The sequence below is a fragment of the Copadichromis virginalis genome, unplaced genomic scaffold (genome assembly GCF_057382275.1).
Source record: "Copadichromis virginalis isolate Kocher_CV1m ecotype Utaka unplaced genomic scaffold, C_Virginalis_male_GT1.1 unmapped_scaffold_1, whole genome shotgun sequence".
Lineage (NCBI taxonomy): Eukaryota > Metazoa > Chordata > Actinopteri > Cichliformes > Cichlidae > Copadichromis > Copadichromis virginalis.
In genome coordinates, this window is record NW_028188589.1 from 2,094,169 (window position 1) to 2,110,095 (window position 15,927).

At 43.6% G+C, this 15,927-nt stretch overlaps 1 protein-coding gene and 1 long non-coding RNA gene across 2 annotated transcripts in view; one reads left to right on the forward strand and one right to left on the reverse strand.

Moving 5' to 3' along the window:
* Positions 1–15,927, reverse strand: part of LOC146679512 (uncharacterized) — a 44,248-nt gene that overhangs the window by 11,124 nt on the left and 17,197 nt on the right. The gene's annotated exons all lie outside the window — the stretch shown is intronic.
* Positions 4,806–5,946, forward strand: LOC146679513 (uncharacterized). The gene is made up of 2 exons (XR_014918554.1): positions 4,806–5,033; positions 5,566–5,946. It is a non-coding gene; the product is annotated as an uncharacterized LOC146679513 (long non-coding RNA).

Below are 15,927 nucleotides of genomic sequence, written 5' to 3' on the forward strand. Positions count from 1 at the left end.
GGGCATAGAAATGTGTCTTTAGTAAAGATTTAAATTTGTTTGTGCAGATCTAATATTTAAGGGGAGACTATTCCAGAGTCTGGGACCTGCCACAGAGACGGATCTATCACCACGGGATGTGAGGTCAGTCCGTGGGATGGACAGCATTAGTTTTGGGCTGGACCTCGTGGTTTGTCCTGGAGCATAGGCAGAGAGGGGCTCAGACAGGTGAGGAGGGGCTCGGGCATTAATGACTTAAAAACAAAAAGTAGAAGTTTAAATTGGATCCTGTAGGAGACAGGAAGCCAGTGTAGAGAAGCTAAAACTGGGGTTATATGCTCTCTCCGTTTGGTACCAGTTAGCAGGAGAGCAGCTGCATTTTGAACCATCTGAAGACGATGGATGGAGGCCTGATCTAGACCATAACACAATGAATTGCAGTAGTCTCATCTGCAAGTAAGGGAAAGGTGAATAACACGCTCAAAGACGTTAGGAGGTCTGGCTTTACCTTGGCCAGCTGTCTTAACTGAAAGAAGCAGGACTGAACACTGCACTCACCTGCTTCTTCACTTTAAAAGAACCATCAATGTAGACACCGAGCTTTTTACACGTGTTTCAAGTAGCGGTGCTTTATCAGGCCAGTACAGGTCAGCCTAATCACTGGTTTCAAACTCCCAGTAATGAAACTGGGGAACACTGGTTGTGCTCAACCTACAAAATATTTCACGTTCCTGCGATATGTGCTGAGCACGCACGACAGACATGAAGCAGACAGGATCACAGCTGATCTTCTCTCGCTCACGAGTGAGCTAGTTAATGTTGGGAGTCACAGAGGGAGCGCTACGATCAACCTTTAAATCAAAACAGTTCACCTCCGACACAAGGCGTCCAGTCGACGCAGAACCCAACGCAAGGCATCGTCTGAGGGTTCTTCCATCCATCACTGAAACAATTCTGCGTAGGTGCAGAGACACCCCAAGAATCCAGGTGAAAATATTATGTGGCAGCTTCGTGCACAAATGTTATTAATAAGTAGCTGTTATTAGAGCGACTCAAAGGGTGCTGAGTGGTTGGGATGTCCCCCAGACCATCACTGAAACACCAGAGCAGCCGTGCTGACGAGGTTCCAGCAGCACGATGCTCTGCAGCCTCTTCCACATGTGCTCAGCATGCAGCGGCTCTCATCTGTGGAAAGCACAGTTCTGGTCTTTGGTGGGAAATGTTAATCACAGCCGCACGCCTGCATCACTGACGGTCTGCATGACTTATATGTAAAACGAATAATTTGCACCTAAAAGGATGAAAAATAAGCAACATTTTCTAAGAAATGGAAAACTTTAAACTTCAATAAGGATGCCAGCAAAAGCAGCTTCTTTCCACTGCTGGAAAACTGCAGTGTTTGATGTGAAACAGCAGTAATCACATCAGCGATGGCTTCACGGGGACACTGACAGACGATTTCTGTCCCTGCTCCTCTAACCTGTAGCTCCTTAAATCCAAACCCAGACAAAGCTCGACGTGTCCTGTGAGGCTGGACCGCTCACAGCTGCGTGCTGTGAAGCACACACATCCCCAGGTTTGGCTTTGAAATCACATCTTACACTCTGTGCTACAGTCACAGCGTCCAAGCAGGAAACTGCCCCGTCGCCAAGGAAACCTAGGTGTCTGTCTGTTGTCAGGGCAACAGGGCAGAGGGGATGGGGAGCAAAAACACGGATAACGACAGGAAGGCTGGGCAGAGACAACAAAGGCAGGCGGGGCCGTCAGCTGACGTCTTTAGATCCACGATTGTGCCGAGCAGGAAACTGTGAAGCATAAACAGATCTGATGCTCACGATCTGTTTACATGTTTTTCTCTTCACGTGGAGTAAAAATGGCGTCATTCACGAGACCTGGTTGTTCCAAATATGTCAGATTCATGTGCTCATCCATCGTATTCCTACTGATTCTCCACACAGACAGTCAGCCTGTCGTCAGCTACTTTTCAGTGGCTTGTATGCAACGCTTGGGAACATGCTGGGGAGGGTTACCCATCACCTGCCAGCATTTCAATCAGAGAACTTCCTGAATCTTAGTTTATGACAGCTGGAGCCATTTACATATGTAACACTGCTGTATTAGTCCTATTATATAAAAGGAGGAGCAAACAGTGATGTGTTCTGCTTCCTGCTCATTTCTTTTCTTCTTGTCTCAAACTGACTGAAAACAAACACGAGTCACTGAGAAACATCCGTGTTTCCTCCTTTACTATGAAGATGAATTACATTTAATAATCTGACATTATGCTTTTCTTGCTCATGAGTCACAAATCAAAGGTAAGTTGTCGAAGGGCGCCCCCTTGTGACGGCTTGCCAACAACACATACACTACACGCCACGATCGCTCACACAGGCCACGACTTTTAGGAAAGAGCCCCATTAAACGCTGTTCTTCTGCTCAGTGAATTAGCAGTAAATCAGGAATCCCAGGCTGCTGCGAGGCGGCAGCGGTGTGTGCACTAACAGGCAGCAGCTCACATGACCGGCTAATGTGTCCAAGTTTTCTATGAGCGACACTCACAGAGAGAAGAGGGGAGCCTATCAGAAATAGCACGGCTGACTCGTAAAAGCTGCAGTGAAATCAGATAATGGAGGGGGAGGGGCTACTTCAGGCTTCACCTTTGAAGACAGTGACCTTGCAGGTGACGTATGGTGAAGGTGGAGACTGTGAGGGGGTACTAGCAGAAGAAAACGCTCAAAAACACAATAATAAAGTGAGCAGGTTAGTGTGTAACTTCAAACCTCTGGAACATGGTTTGAAGTATGAGGGAAAGAGTCATGGTGGTGTTCAGTGCATCCTCTGAACAGAAGAAAAGAAGACAAGGAAATGTGAACGAGGACGTTCAGGATAATGAAAGTAGACGGGAGAACTGGGCAGTGGCTGCAGGTTTACAGTGACCTGTGTGAGAGAGCACATGCTGAGGAAGCAGAAGAAGACTTGGCTGAGGTTGGAAGGATGTGCAGTAAGAGTAAGGAGGACATGAGGGCAGCTATGAAGGAGAATGATGGTCCTGATAAACATCTGGAGGTATGAAGGGGACTTTTTAACTAGATTGTTTAACACAGTGTTGGGACAGATGCTTGTGTCCTGGTACTGAAGAATCAGGGTGCAGAGCTGCAGCAGCCACAGGGGGAGCGAGCTGATGAGGAAGTGCAGAGAAGGTTAGAAGGAGTTGTATCATATCTGTGTGGATGTGGAAAAAGCACACGACGGGACACCAAGAGACGTACTGTGGTACTGCACATACTGAGCACATACTGAGGCTGTGCAGGAGACAGCAAGGCACAGGTAGGAGCTGTAGGAGCGACAGACGGATTTAAAGCGGGGGCGCCATGACATCAGGACTCGACTCTGAGGCCCTTCATGTGTGCGATGGTGCAGACAACACTGGGAACTATAGTGAGAACAGGGACCAGGTGGAGAGCTGGAGCCAGTAAGACTGAATACATGTGTGTGAAGGAGAAAGGTGCCTGAGTGAAGCTGGTCCAGAACAACACAGTGCACAGGGCAGGTGCAGAGGAGGTGGGGTGGGGTGGGTGGAGGTGAGGGTCAGGGGGGGTTTGTGAAAGAAGAAACACAAAAACCTGACAGGGAAAATTTAGGAGACGGTAGCTCGTGATGGCAGTCGGGCGAGCTGTTGTGTGTCGGAGACGGTGGCACTGACAAACCCAGGAGGCGGAGCTGGAGCGGTTAAAGATGGTGGACTCTTCATTGGGAATGACCAGAATGGAAACGTTTAGGTAGAACACAGGGGCGAGGCTGGACACGTGCAGACGACTGATCGTGGATACACAGGGTGTCGAACAGTAACACACTAACACAGAAATACTGCTGTAAAGGTCCCAGTTAGACATGCTGAAGCACAGGTCAACAAACAATCTCAGCTTCCCTGTGTGATTTCACTTCATGGCTAAATCATCGTTTCAGGCTTCTTTGGGTATTTGTGGGTTTGAAGTTTTCACCCTAATTCATAAAAAGCCAATCAACAATCAGGAGAGAGGAGTTCGTCTTTCTAATTACAACTAATACGATTAAAAGACTTATTTATAAACTCCGTTAGCGTCACAGTACAAAGTTAAACAGAGAATCAGGAATCCTCTCTTAATATAAGTGATCACATAGATCTGTCAGCAGCAATTTGTCACGTAAAAACAGCACATCAAAAGGACTCTGCAGTCACAGCGCCCCCTGCTGTTATCACACTAGAAGGGTATTTATTATTATATTAATTATGCAGCATGCAAACATATATAATGTCTCTCTGAGGGCATCTTCCTGAAATATTAATGCAAACAGCTGTACTCAAAGGAAGCACACACACACACACACACACACACACACACACTCTGTTAAGCATGTGTGCATGTTGGCTGTTCATGATTTATTTATGGATTAGATTAATTCAGATCTTATTGCGCACAGAACTCTGGGGTGTTACCAGTTCATTACCAGTCATGTAACAGTAGCCCAGTTCAGCACAAACCCAAACAGTGATGACATACTGGTCTGAGCTCAGCTGTGTCAGGACAGGTTGGAGTGATCTTGCTTCACTCACATTCAACAGAAGCTTTGTGGAGATGAAATCAGTGTAACACTGCGCCTGCTCAGAGACCACAGACGGTAACAAATGAATCACTTTGTGAGGAAAGCCAGCTGGACTGTCTGAGCTGTCATTGATCGGTTATTAGTTGTTTCCTGGCAGCTTTCTCCGAACAATAACATCAAAAAGCCACCAAACCAAACATGATGTGATTAATCTGCTGCACACAGGACGCTGCTGAACACCTAAATGTAACCACGGTAGCTTCTGACCCCACTTCCGCCAGTCCCTTTATTGTGGCGGGAATGAACCCTGCATAAGTTCCGGGTCATTCAGCTGCATGTCCCTGCTCCTCTGGCTGCTGCTGTCCCTGTGGTTGGCGTACTTGTCAGCTATCGACACATTTTACAGTTGACAGCGTGCAATAACCCGGCCGATTCATTCATCTTTACACTACCTCACAATCGACTCAACGGTGAGTTATTTGTTTGTTTCGTCACAATTAATGAAAATGCGGAGCCGCGATCGCACATCCTAAAACGCCGGTAAGCTAATGCTAGGCTAGCGACAGTAAGTGCAATTACTAGTTTTATTTATTGAATATTGTTGTTTTTGTTTATTCCATTATGGCCGAATGTTGACTTAACGTATCTAGAGTTGGACGAGTGATTTGAATTTTGTAGATTTGTCCGTTTTGGATGTTTTTTGTTACTTTTCTGATGAAATGCCAAAACGGCCTATGAGATTTTGCATTGAGTTAAATTCCATTTAAATTATTGAATCTGTTGCGCAACACCTGTGATTGAATGAGTTTTGTAAATATATTCGATTAACTTTGGATAATATTTATTAGCTTTATGGCTGATATACTTTGATGGGACCCATGAGAATGTTTTTCTATAATAGTATGTTGAATGAAATTCATTATAAGAGATGATGGTTTGTTGATTGTTGTATGAAACATGGCATTAATTGTCTTTGTTATTTATGTATTTATTTTGTCACAGCAGTAGGATGCGGTTTCATTTTCTTCGCTGAAGGATAATTTGTTTTTGACCTTGTTTAGGTCAGGTTTTTTTTTTCTCCCGCGATCAGCCCTGATCAGCGCGGGATGGCGAGCCACCCGACCACCGCTACGTTGCGGTAGGAATCGTGAACCTATGGACTGAATCAAACTGTTGACACATGACCTATCACAGGTCCATGGAACTGAACTAAATCACATACTGGACCACACCTCATCCCACCTCCTTTTGGAACCTAAGAAGCTGTTTTGTATTGTCAACATTATTTTTGTTTGTGATATATTTGCATATTTTTCTTTACTTTTTTGTACATCCGTCTTTACATTTCTCATAACAAACATAATATATATATTTTGAGCTCTACTTTGGTTTCCTGTGTTTGATTCACACACTCAGGCTCCATAGTGGAAACTACTTCTGATAGCTCATTGTCTATGAAGCTGCAGTCAGGCGCCCTGGTCCTGTAACCGCGTTACATAAACCACGGCCTTAGAGGATCTCTGCCCTCTGTTATAATAACCACACATCTACTAACAAATAGCTAATTATGTATCATTTATCTATAATTATTTCTTCATGAAATCACAAAACAACGAAGCTAAGATGCTCAGTAAAGACGGCGCTGGCCTTTCTATCACTGTCCACTGTCAAAGACGGATGTCCCATAACCAGAGTGGCTGCTGCTTCTGCCTCGTGTCTCCACACAGAAAGGTCAACAACTATTTGAGGCATATTTACCTCACTGTCACCAGCCCCACAGCAAACACATACAGAACGACCGTCAGCAGGAGTCAGGTTTCAGTCAGGCTTTGGACTGTACAGCTCCATGTCCACTTACCTGGAAGAGAAAAGACAAATTAAGTAGTTGCTTAAAAAAACAAAATTATTTCTTATAATAGTAACTGGTGAACTAAGTACCTGCTACCATCACAGATCATCAAAAACAAATGCACAGACAGTGGCTGCGATGTACATTTTTAATTGTTTGTAACACTTGGATTCACTTTAGTTCTGTTTGTTACGACAAAAACCAATCCCAGCACAGGCAGCAGCACCCACAGGCGTGTTGTTTGTGTCACTGGCAGCTATAAATAACAGCAACATGTGAATGGAAGTCCGCCGAGCTATTCTTAGGCTCCGCACTAAAGGAAAAGCCATAAACTGCAGTGTTCTTGATATGTTCCCCCAAACATACAAAAAATCTAATCCCATTTTTAAAAAATGATAAAAAGAAAAGAAGATATACAAACATCAAACGCCATAAAATGCTCTGAACAGACAAGCTTCCACATGACATTTTACCTTAATGCAGTCACACGCTCGCTCCCTAAACGGAGACTCACTTGATTCAATTTTAAGAACTCCCTGCAGTGTGACCGATCCTGGAAGCTTCACTACATCTGTCTAAGACAGAGAAATCACTCAAGGACATGGGCCCTGGCCCCCTTTATAAAGGCCCCTGGCCTCAGACTATTCTGTAAGTAGGGGACTGCACTGAGATACCAAACCAGCTTATGAAATGTGACAGTGTGATTGTGTTTAGTGCAACTACAAGATAGCTCTTATTACTAATCGGTTCTAAGTAAACTTTATGCTTTATAAGTGTTTGCAGTGCTATGAGATGTAAAAAAATAAACCGAAATACACTTAAATACAAGTACTGTATTAACTATTATGTAAAATAAACTACAGAGTGCACTCTGCAAAGTGTGTTTGCAGGGCAAGAGATGCAAGAATGCATGACAATAGAATAGAATAGCTTTTATTGTCACTGTTACAAGAACAATGAAGGGCTGTTTGACATCTCTCCATGTGTGTGAAGTATTTACACAATCACAGACAAATTTACATTTACACAAGAAAGCTATGTACAAGTTATACATGCACTCACTTCCGGTTGAGTGAACGCTGGCGCGACTGGCTGCCGCTACTCACCGGCCGCCACTCACCACTATCGCTAAACGTTAACGCTACTGGACTCTGGACTTCTGTCCTACTCCTGTTTCTAAGGCCCACCGGTGTCCCTACCCAGCTGTTCCTGTCCATGATGTGGCCTTTCAGGATCTATGTACTCTCAGTGTGGGTCTGGATCCTTATGTCATCGATCTACCGACTCGGCACTGGACTTCATCAATATACAGCTGATGAGCTCCTCCGGCTCTGCTTCTCTTTAGCTGCTCCGCCGCTGGCTGCTCTTCATTTCCACACGGACATTGCCTTCCTCCCTCGTCGAAAGTACGTACATCGAGGCTCCCGTCGGTATTTCCATTAGGATAATTCCAAACCAATTCAGTCCTTCTGGTCCACCTCTGGTCGCTCTCAACGGAACCCCTGCAGGTCTATTGACCACAATGTTCTGACTGGTCTGCCTAGGTCGGCTAACACTCTCATCCAGTCCGACAGTATTTCTGTCAACTTCGGCCTGCTTAATATCCGTTCGCTTATGAACAAAGGACATCTCATCCAGGATCTCCTAACAGACCGTAAGTTTGACTTTTTCTGCTTGACTGAGACATGGCAACAGCCCAATGACTTTTCGCAACTCAACGACTCCACCCCCCCGGGGTTTGTTTACACCTGCCAACCTCGCGAGTCCGGCCGTGGTGGTGGCCTCGCGATAATCTATCGCGAGAACTGGAAAGTCTCGCCGCTGTCCGCCCCTACGTACAGCTCCTTTGAATCTGTTGTTTGTCAACTTTCAGGACCTACCCCAACTGTAATAGCTGTCATCTACCGCCCCCCAAAATTTAATTCTGTTTTTATCAGTGACTTTGCCGATCTGCTGACCAATCTAGCTACTGTCTCCCCTAATATAATATTGCTGGGTGACTTTAACGTTCACGTGGATAACTGCGACCATCCTCTTACCAAGGACCTTCTATCCTGCCTTGATAGTTTCAGCCTTAAACAATACATAAACTTCCCTACCCACATTAAGGGCCACACTTTGGACCTAGTCTGCTGTTCTGGACTTACCCCTCCATCTGTACAGCTGACGAACTGCTAATTTCGGATCATCTACTTCTCTCCTTTAATGTTCACATGACCCTCTCTGTAATTAACAATCCCCGTATTATCTCTTTCCGGAATATCAAGAATATAAATCTTGATCTCCTTTCCTCTGCTTTTTCTAGCTGCTTGTCTTCTAACAACTTAGCTATTCAAGAGGACCTGGTACTTTTTTATAATCATAGCCTTAGTAGTATTTTAAATTCCCTGGCTCCACAAAAAACCAGAACTGTACTTTTTTCTCGCTCTGCACCCTGGTACACCCCTGAACTCCGGCTACTGAAAGCTAAAGGCCGACAGCTTGAACGTCTCTATAAGAAAACTGGCCTTACTATTCATAAGGATATGTTTAATAACCACGTTCTGTTTTACCAGGAATGTATTAGTCAAACCAAATCTGCTTATTACTCTGCTATTGTCTGCTCAAGTGAGAACTCTACCAAGACCCTTTTCTCACTATTCAACTCTTTTAACAGGCCACCTGATTCTCTCCCTGCTCATCTCTATTCATCTAACTTCTGTGATGCTCTAATGCTATTCTTTATTGATAAAATTCATAAAATACACTTAGACCTGGACCCTAATGCTCAATGTACCTTCTCTGTCCTAACTTCTCCCCCTTCTCACTTCCTCTCTGTTTTTCAACTTCCATCCTTAGCTGATATTGCTGATCTCATCCATAAATCAAAGCCTTCTACCTGCCAGCTCGATCCTATCCCCACTGTCCTCATCAAAGCCTGCTTATTCCCTCTCCTTCCCCTCATATCTGCTATTATTCACTCTTCACTCACCACTGGAACTGTTCCTGCTTCCTTCAAAGTTGCTGCTATTACCCCAATTCTGAAAAAAACTGGTCTAGATCCCAACAACTTTAATAATTTTCGTCCTATCTCCAATCTACCATTTCTCTCAAAAATCCTTGAAAAAATAGTTGCTTCACAAGTCCATCTTCACCTAACTGATAATAACCTTTACGAACAGTTCCAGTCTGGCTTTCGTCCTCTACATAGCACTGAAACTGCTCTTATAAAAATAACAAACGACCTTCTTATAGCAGCTGATTCTGGTCTCCTCTCCATCCTTATCCTTCTTGATCTGAGTGCAGCTTTTGACACCATCTCTCATCCCATTCTCCTTAGCAGATTAGCTTCTATTGGTCTCTCTCACACTCCACTAGCCTGGTTTAAATCATACCTATCTGACCGCACTCAGTTCATTCAATTAAAATCCTTCACTTCTCAGCTTTCTCCTTTATCCACTGGGGTGCCCCAGGGATCTGTCCTCGGGCCCCTTCTTTTCATCATCTACCTTCTTCCACTCGGACATATTTTTCGTAAATATAATATTCAGTTCCACTGCTACGCCGATGACACCCAGCTCTATCTCTCTACCAAACCTGACTCTACTCTTCCTCCACCCTCCCTCATCCTCTGTCTAGCTGAACTTAATTCTTGGTCCTCCTCCAACTTTCTTAAACTCAACAGCAATAAATCGGAACTTCTTCTGGTTGGCACTAAACGACTGCTATCCAGAATTAACAATTTCTCTCTCACCATCAATAACTCGCTGGTCCCTATCTCTCCCTCTGTGAAAAGCTTGGGTGTCATTCTCGATAGCACATTATCCTTTAACTCACATATCAATAATATTACACGTGCAGCATATTTCCAACTCCGTAACATTAATCGCCTCCGCCCCTTCCTCACACCTCACGCCACTGCCATTCTCATCCATAATCTTGTTATCTCTAGAATTGACTACTGCAACTCATTATTATTTGGCCTCACACAAAAATCTATCAACAAGCTCCAACGTGTCCAGAACTCTGCTGCCCGTATTATTACTAGGACTTCTTCTACCCACCACATCTCCCCAATCCTGAAGCAACTTCACTGGCTCCCGGTCAAATTTCGCATCCATTTTAAAATAATTCTGTCTACATTCAAGGCTATTCATTCTCTCTCTCCACCGTACCTCTCTGACTTATTACAGATGAAGCTCCCATCCCGCTGCCTCAGATCTTCATCTTCTCTTTCTCTCTCTGTTCCCTCTGCTCGTCTGATCACAATGGGAGGGAGGGCCTTTAGCTGCTCTGCCCCTCGACTTTGGAATTCCCTACCCCCGGACCTCAGAAATATTAGTTCATTCTCTCTTTTTAAGTCCACCCTCAAAACTCATCTGTTTAAAATTGCCTATTCTTAAATTTCTGTATGTTTTAACTTTTATCTTCTATTTTTACCATTGTGTATATTTCCAGTTTTTATCTGTTGTACAGTGTCCTTGGGTGCTTTGAAAGGCGCTATTTAAATAAAATGTATTATTATTATTATTATTATTATTATTACCTGCAAACATACGGATACACTAGGGCTGCTCAATCGGATTTTAATCTCGATTACGATCTGGGCTTTCAACGATCATTAAAAATGACTGAGCCGATTATTAGCCCCTCCCTCGTGCTTCACTCTCGCGCTGCTCCATGTGGCAAATCAAGCGCACCTCTTTCGAACACGTGTCACAACAATTAAGAGCAGCGGTCTCCAACCTTTTTTGCGCCACGGACCGGTTTATGCCCGACAATATTTTCACGGACCGGCCTTTAAGGTGTTGGATAAATACAACAAAATAAAACCAGTACCGGTACCGAAAAAAAGAAGAGTTATTCATAACACACGTGAAAAGACCCAGGAAAACCGAGTAAACGATAAAAACGATAACAAAATAACACTGAAAACCGATAAAAACCCTGAAAACCATATATTTCACACCTGAGCCTCAACTCTCGCGGCCCGGTACCAAACGACTCACGGACCGGTACCGGTCCGAGGCCCGGGGGTTGGGGACCGCTGATTAAGAGGACCCGAGGGAAGCTCGGAAAGCTAAGCAGTAGTTATTTGGAGAGGACAGTGACTGCCGTTGGTTGAACAGAGAGGTAAAAAAAACTTCAGTGGTGTGGAAACTTTGCTACGGTGTCGTAGCTGCACCACAGAGCAACATTGCAAAGTTCACTAAACATAGATGTTTACATTTTTCATTTATTTCTTATACTGCAAACATTTGCACTGTTATCAGTATTTGCACTATTTTATATTATTTTTTGACAATCTTTAAAGTCATTATTCAACACATTGTTATTGTTAAATAAATATCGTCAAATAATCGAGATCTCAATGTCAGTGAAAATAATCGTGATTATCATTTGTGCCATAATCGAGCAGCCCTAGGATACACCCATACAAATATACACGCACACACATACATGTATGTATAAATACATGTATGCATGCGTACATAGAGACATGTCTCCACATACACATACATGCATGCCATGGCTCGCTGACTGGGAGTGCCGAACTGAGCTCCACAGGAATGAATCCAAAAATGTTACATTTGAATGTTTCAGATCATCAACAAAATGTTAATATTAGACAAAGACAACACAAGTAAACACAACATGCAGTTTGTAAATGTAGCTATTTATTCTTATTAGAGTTATAATTCAGCCCATCGGAGGGTTTTCAAGTCTGAACCACCTTTTTAAGTCACAGCACCAGCTTGAATAGACCACTCGACAGCCCCTCAGAGGTGAACTAGCTGGTGTGTTTTTGGATCATTGAACACATGTTGATGACATTGATGGTCAGGGATGCAGAGCAGATGCAAAGCCACAGCAAACCACAAAGAGAAGCCCAACAAAGAACCTGCTGTCTGTATTTTTAGATTTTAAGGTTTTTTGATGAAGACAAAAACAAGGACAGCTTCCTCCAGGGAGAAGCTAGAAGCTGCCTCCTGCAGCTATAAATAGCAAGGCTTCAGGAAATCTCACTCTATATCAGGAGTATGGACACTGATGGGATGGCGTGCACCCTGCTTAATATTTTGGAGGACTAAATTGCAGCATCTCAGTCATCAATGAGGAAGTAAAGCACTGTGTACTTTAACACAAAATGATCTGGGTATAAAGTAAACTGCCATTAATGGTAAATATTATTAATGTATTTACAGACCATAAATATTTAAACAGGCACATAGTTTTGTTCTTTAAGGTTAACAAAACCATGATAACGGCGTCTACGTTACAGGACATTTCAATGTGAATAACTGGTAAGTGCTCTATTCTTAGGAAACCGTGGCCTTTCTGTCGGTTTGGATCTGCTGATGAGCCTTTGGTCTATATAAATAGACTGACTATGGCATAATCATGACTTTTGTCATCACAGAAGTGATGGGAACATTCAAAGACTAAAAAATAAAGCTGTGGAAGAGCAAATAGTGTGCACAATTCATCTGATCGCAGAGAAGCAGTGAAAAACCCACAGAAAGTAAAAGATAGACGTCCTAAAAACTGGTGCAATTCAGTATGTCATTGCATGTTTTGTTGCAATGGAGCAAACAACAACAGTACACTACTTTGATGGGACTAAAGTATCTCACATATAACATGGATGCTGTAAAATGTGATTGTGACATCCTTGACGTATGCACAGGAGTACAGAAGTAAAACAGCAGGAGTGTTAGCTCTACAGAGGAAAAGACACGCCTGTTACGTCGCTTACTACCTGCTTCTTGTCACCACATCGCCCGGTAGGATGGTTTCGACTCTCTCTGTAAGTGTAAATCTCACTCTAGACTCTGGCTAACCCATTCTCTCCTCCCTCCGCAGCATTCCTACCAGCCCACCTATGGCTGTGCCACATCATACTGTTCACGGTAATAGCAGTATAATGTTGGGCAACGATAAAAAAATGAAATATCGCGATACAATATGGGTAAAACGCGGATGCGCAGTGCCTTTGTTTTCATGCACGCATGGCCGAAAAAGCATGGTGGCGACAGGGAAGGGGGAAAGTGGATCGTTGAGTGAAACGGATGAACCAGAACTGGTTTGTAAAAATGCTGCAACGTAACTGGTTTGGTGTTTGTCCGTCAGATACACAACAAAGCACTATTTTTTTGTAGAACATGCTAGCGGGCCGTCGTTATTGCCGTATTTGTTGGACTAAGGTGCTCGGAAATCTGGGAGTAATCTGGGTCCTAAACTCCGTCCGCTTCAGGTCCCAAAGTCAAACGCACACTGCAGCACATTGAGAGTTAAAAACTAAATTCTTTCAACTTTAATAAAATGATCAGTGTTGCTGCTTTACCAGATGTAACAATTAAGTTTAACATCCAGGCATCCATGAAAACAGAATTTATTATATTTAATGGAGTTAGAAGTTAGCAGGAACTAGTGCAAGTTAGCTCGCTAGTTTTGCTAGTTACCTAAACATGATATAGCATGTTCTGACAGAGATTTCTGAAAAAGTTCAAACGTACAGCTCTGCTGTCACTTTAGTCAGGAGAACAACTGAGATAATCCATCCACAATACGAGGTTAATCATTAATATACTGCAACAACACAGGAATAGAGCTGCTGTGATAGAATACAGCATTAATGAATCAATGGTACAGAAGTGGAGGAAGCAAGAAGAATGAGTTGAATAGTTTGATTTATCTGACTGCTTTGTTTCTTGTGCCTTATAATCCCGTGCAGCTTATGGTCCGAGAAATACATATTTGACTTTTTTATTTGGCACACTGCAGTTTAATGTAGCAAAGCACCTCTTTTTAACTTCAGTGGATATTATACATGGTTATGCTCAGGATATGTCAGCACATTTCTACTGGAAATGCCTTTTGGTTAAACTTTCAGCAAGGAATTTGCATTTGCACTGTTAAATCTTTACATAGCTTTAATGCACATGAAAAACAGCTGCTTGTTTAAGTGAAAATAAATGGATGGGGTTTTTGCACTAGTAAAGTTGTGGAGTTGTATTTTGTCTCGCATCAATTATATTGTCAGTTATATTGTTATTGCAAATTTTCAAATATATGTCGTGATAAATATTTTTGCCATATCGCCCTGCTCTAAGCCCACCCATTTAATCCAAGCCCATATGTATTTCTCTGTAGTTTGTAAATAAACATTTTCACTGCACCATCTGCTCCTGAATCCAGAATCCTCCTATGCCATGACAGAACATCTAAATCAGCAACATTTTGGACTCTTCTGAAGCACTTTCTATCACGCTGTAAGCACCTGAGAGATGAGTTGGTATCTACGGATGAAACGAAATCATTTGAAGAACTTTACATTAGCCTTGAGAATAGTTAGCTTCATAACTTGGCCAGCTCCAGGCCTCGAGGGCCGGTGTCCTGCAGGTTTTAGATCTCACCCTGGGTCTACACACCTGAATCAAATGATTAGTTCATTACCAGGTGTCTGGAGAACTTCAAGGCATGTTGAGCCATTTAAATCAGCTGGACACGTCTAAAACCTGCAGGACACTCGTGGCCTGGGTTTGGACACCACTGCCATAACTGAATACTGAAAGAAACTACAAGTCACGATCAGCTTCCTCATCAAGAACATCGTGAGAAGTCAGTGCAGCTGAGCAGACTTACTCAGGAGGAGTGGTAGAGAAGGACTGAAGAATGGCCACATCAATTCTCCCTGTGCGATAACACAGGTGGATCCTGCAAAACGAGTGTGTTGTCTCTAGTACAACAACATAAGAAGCTTCTCGGATGAGAGGTGAAACGTCTTCAAGCAACTTAAAGAAGTCCAGACGCTTTTCTTTGCAAGCTCCTTTGACTACGATGACCTGGATGACTGAGAACCTTCACAGACGTTCTGCTATATGGTGAATGGGCTTTGCATCCAGCCACTGTAGAACAGCTTCAGCTGGAGCTTTTAGCCACTACATAGAGCAATAATCTTCACTAAGCTTGATCTTAGAAACACGTTCCATCTGGTGGACATTGGGGAGGTGACGAATGGAAAACTGTTTTCAACACTTGGACATTTCAAGCGTGCCGGGCTGACAAATGCCTCAGTTGTTTTCCAGGCTTTAATCAATAATGTGCTCTTTGTATGTGCACCTGTTTGACCTGCAGATTTTTTTCCAGAGAACAACTAGAACAGGAAGCAAGTCAGAGTTCTTCAATGACTATGAGACACTAAGTCTAGTCTTGGTCTTGGTAGCCGGGGATCCGTCCGCCATGGCCTCTGATCCTGGCTGCCACGTGGCACACATTGCATGCGACCCCTATGGCGCCTACTGCAGGTGGTGGGCCTGCATAAGAATGGGCCCATGTCCCTTTTTCGGGTTGTGCCCAGCCAGGCCCCATGGACCAGTGCCCGGCCACCAGATGTACAGCTTCTGGCACCCTCCCCGGGCCTGGCTCCAGGGCAGGGCCCTGGTAACACTATCCCAGGCAGGGTGAACTGTTTCCTTGATCTTGCACTCATAGGGGTCTTCTGAATTAAATTGAATTGAGGACCAGACACAGAC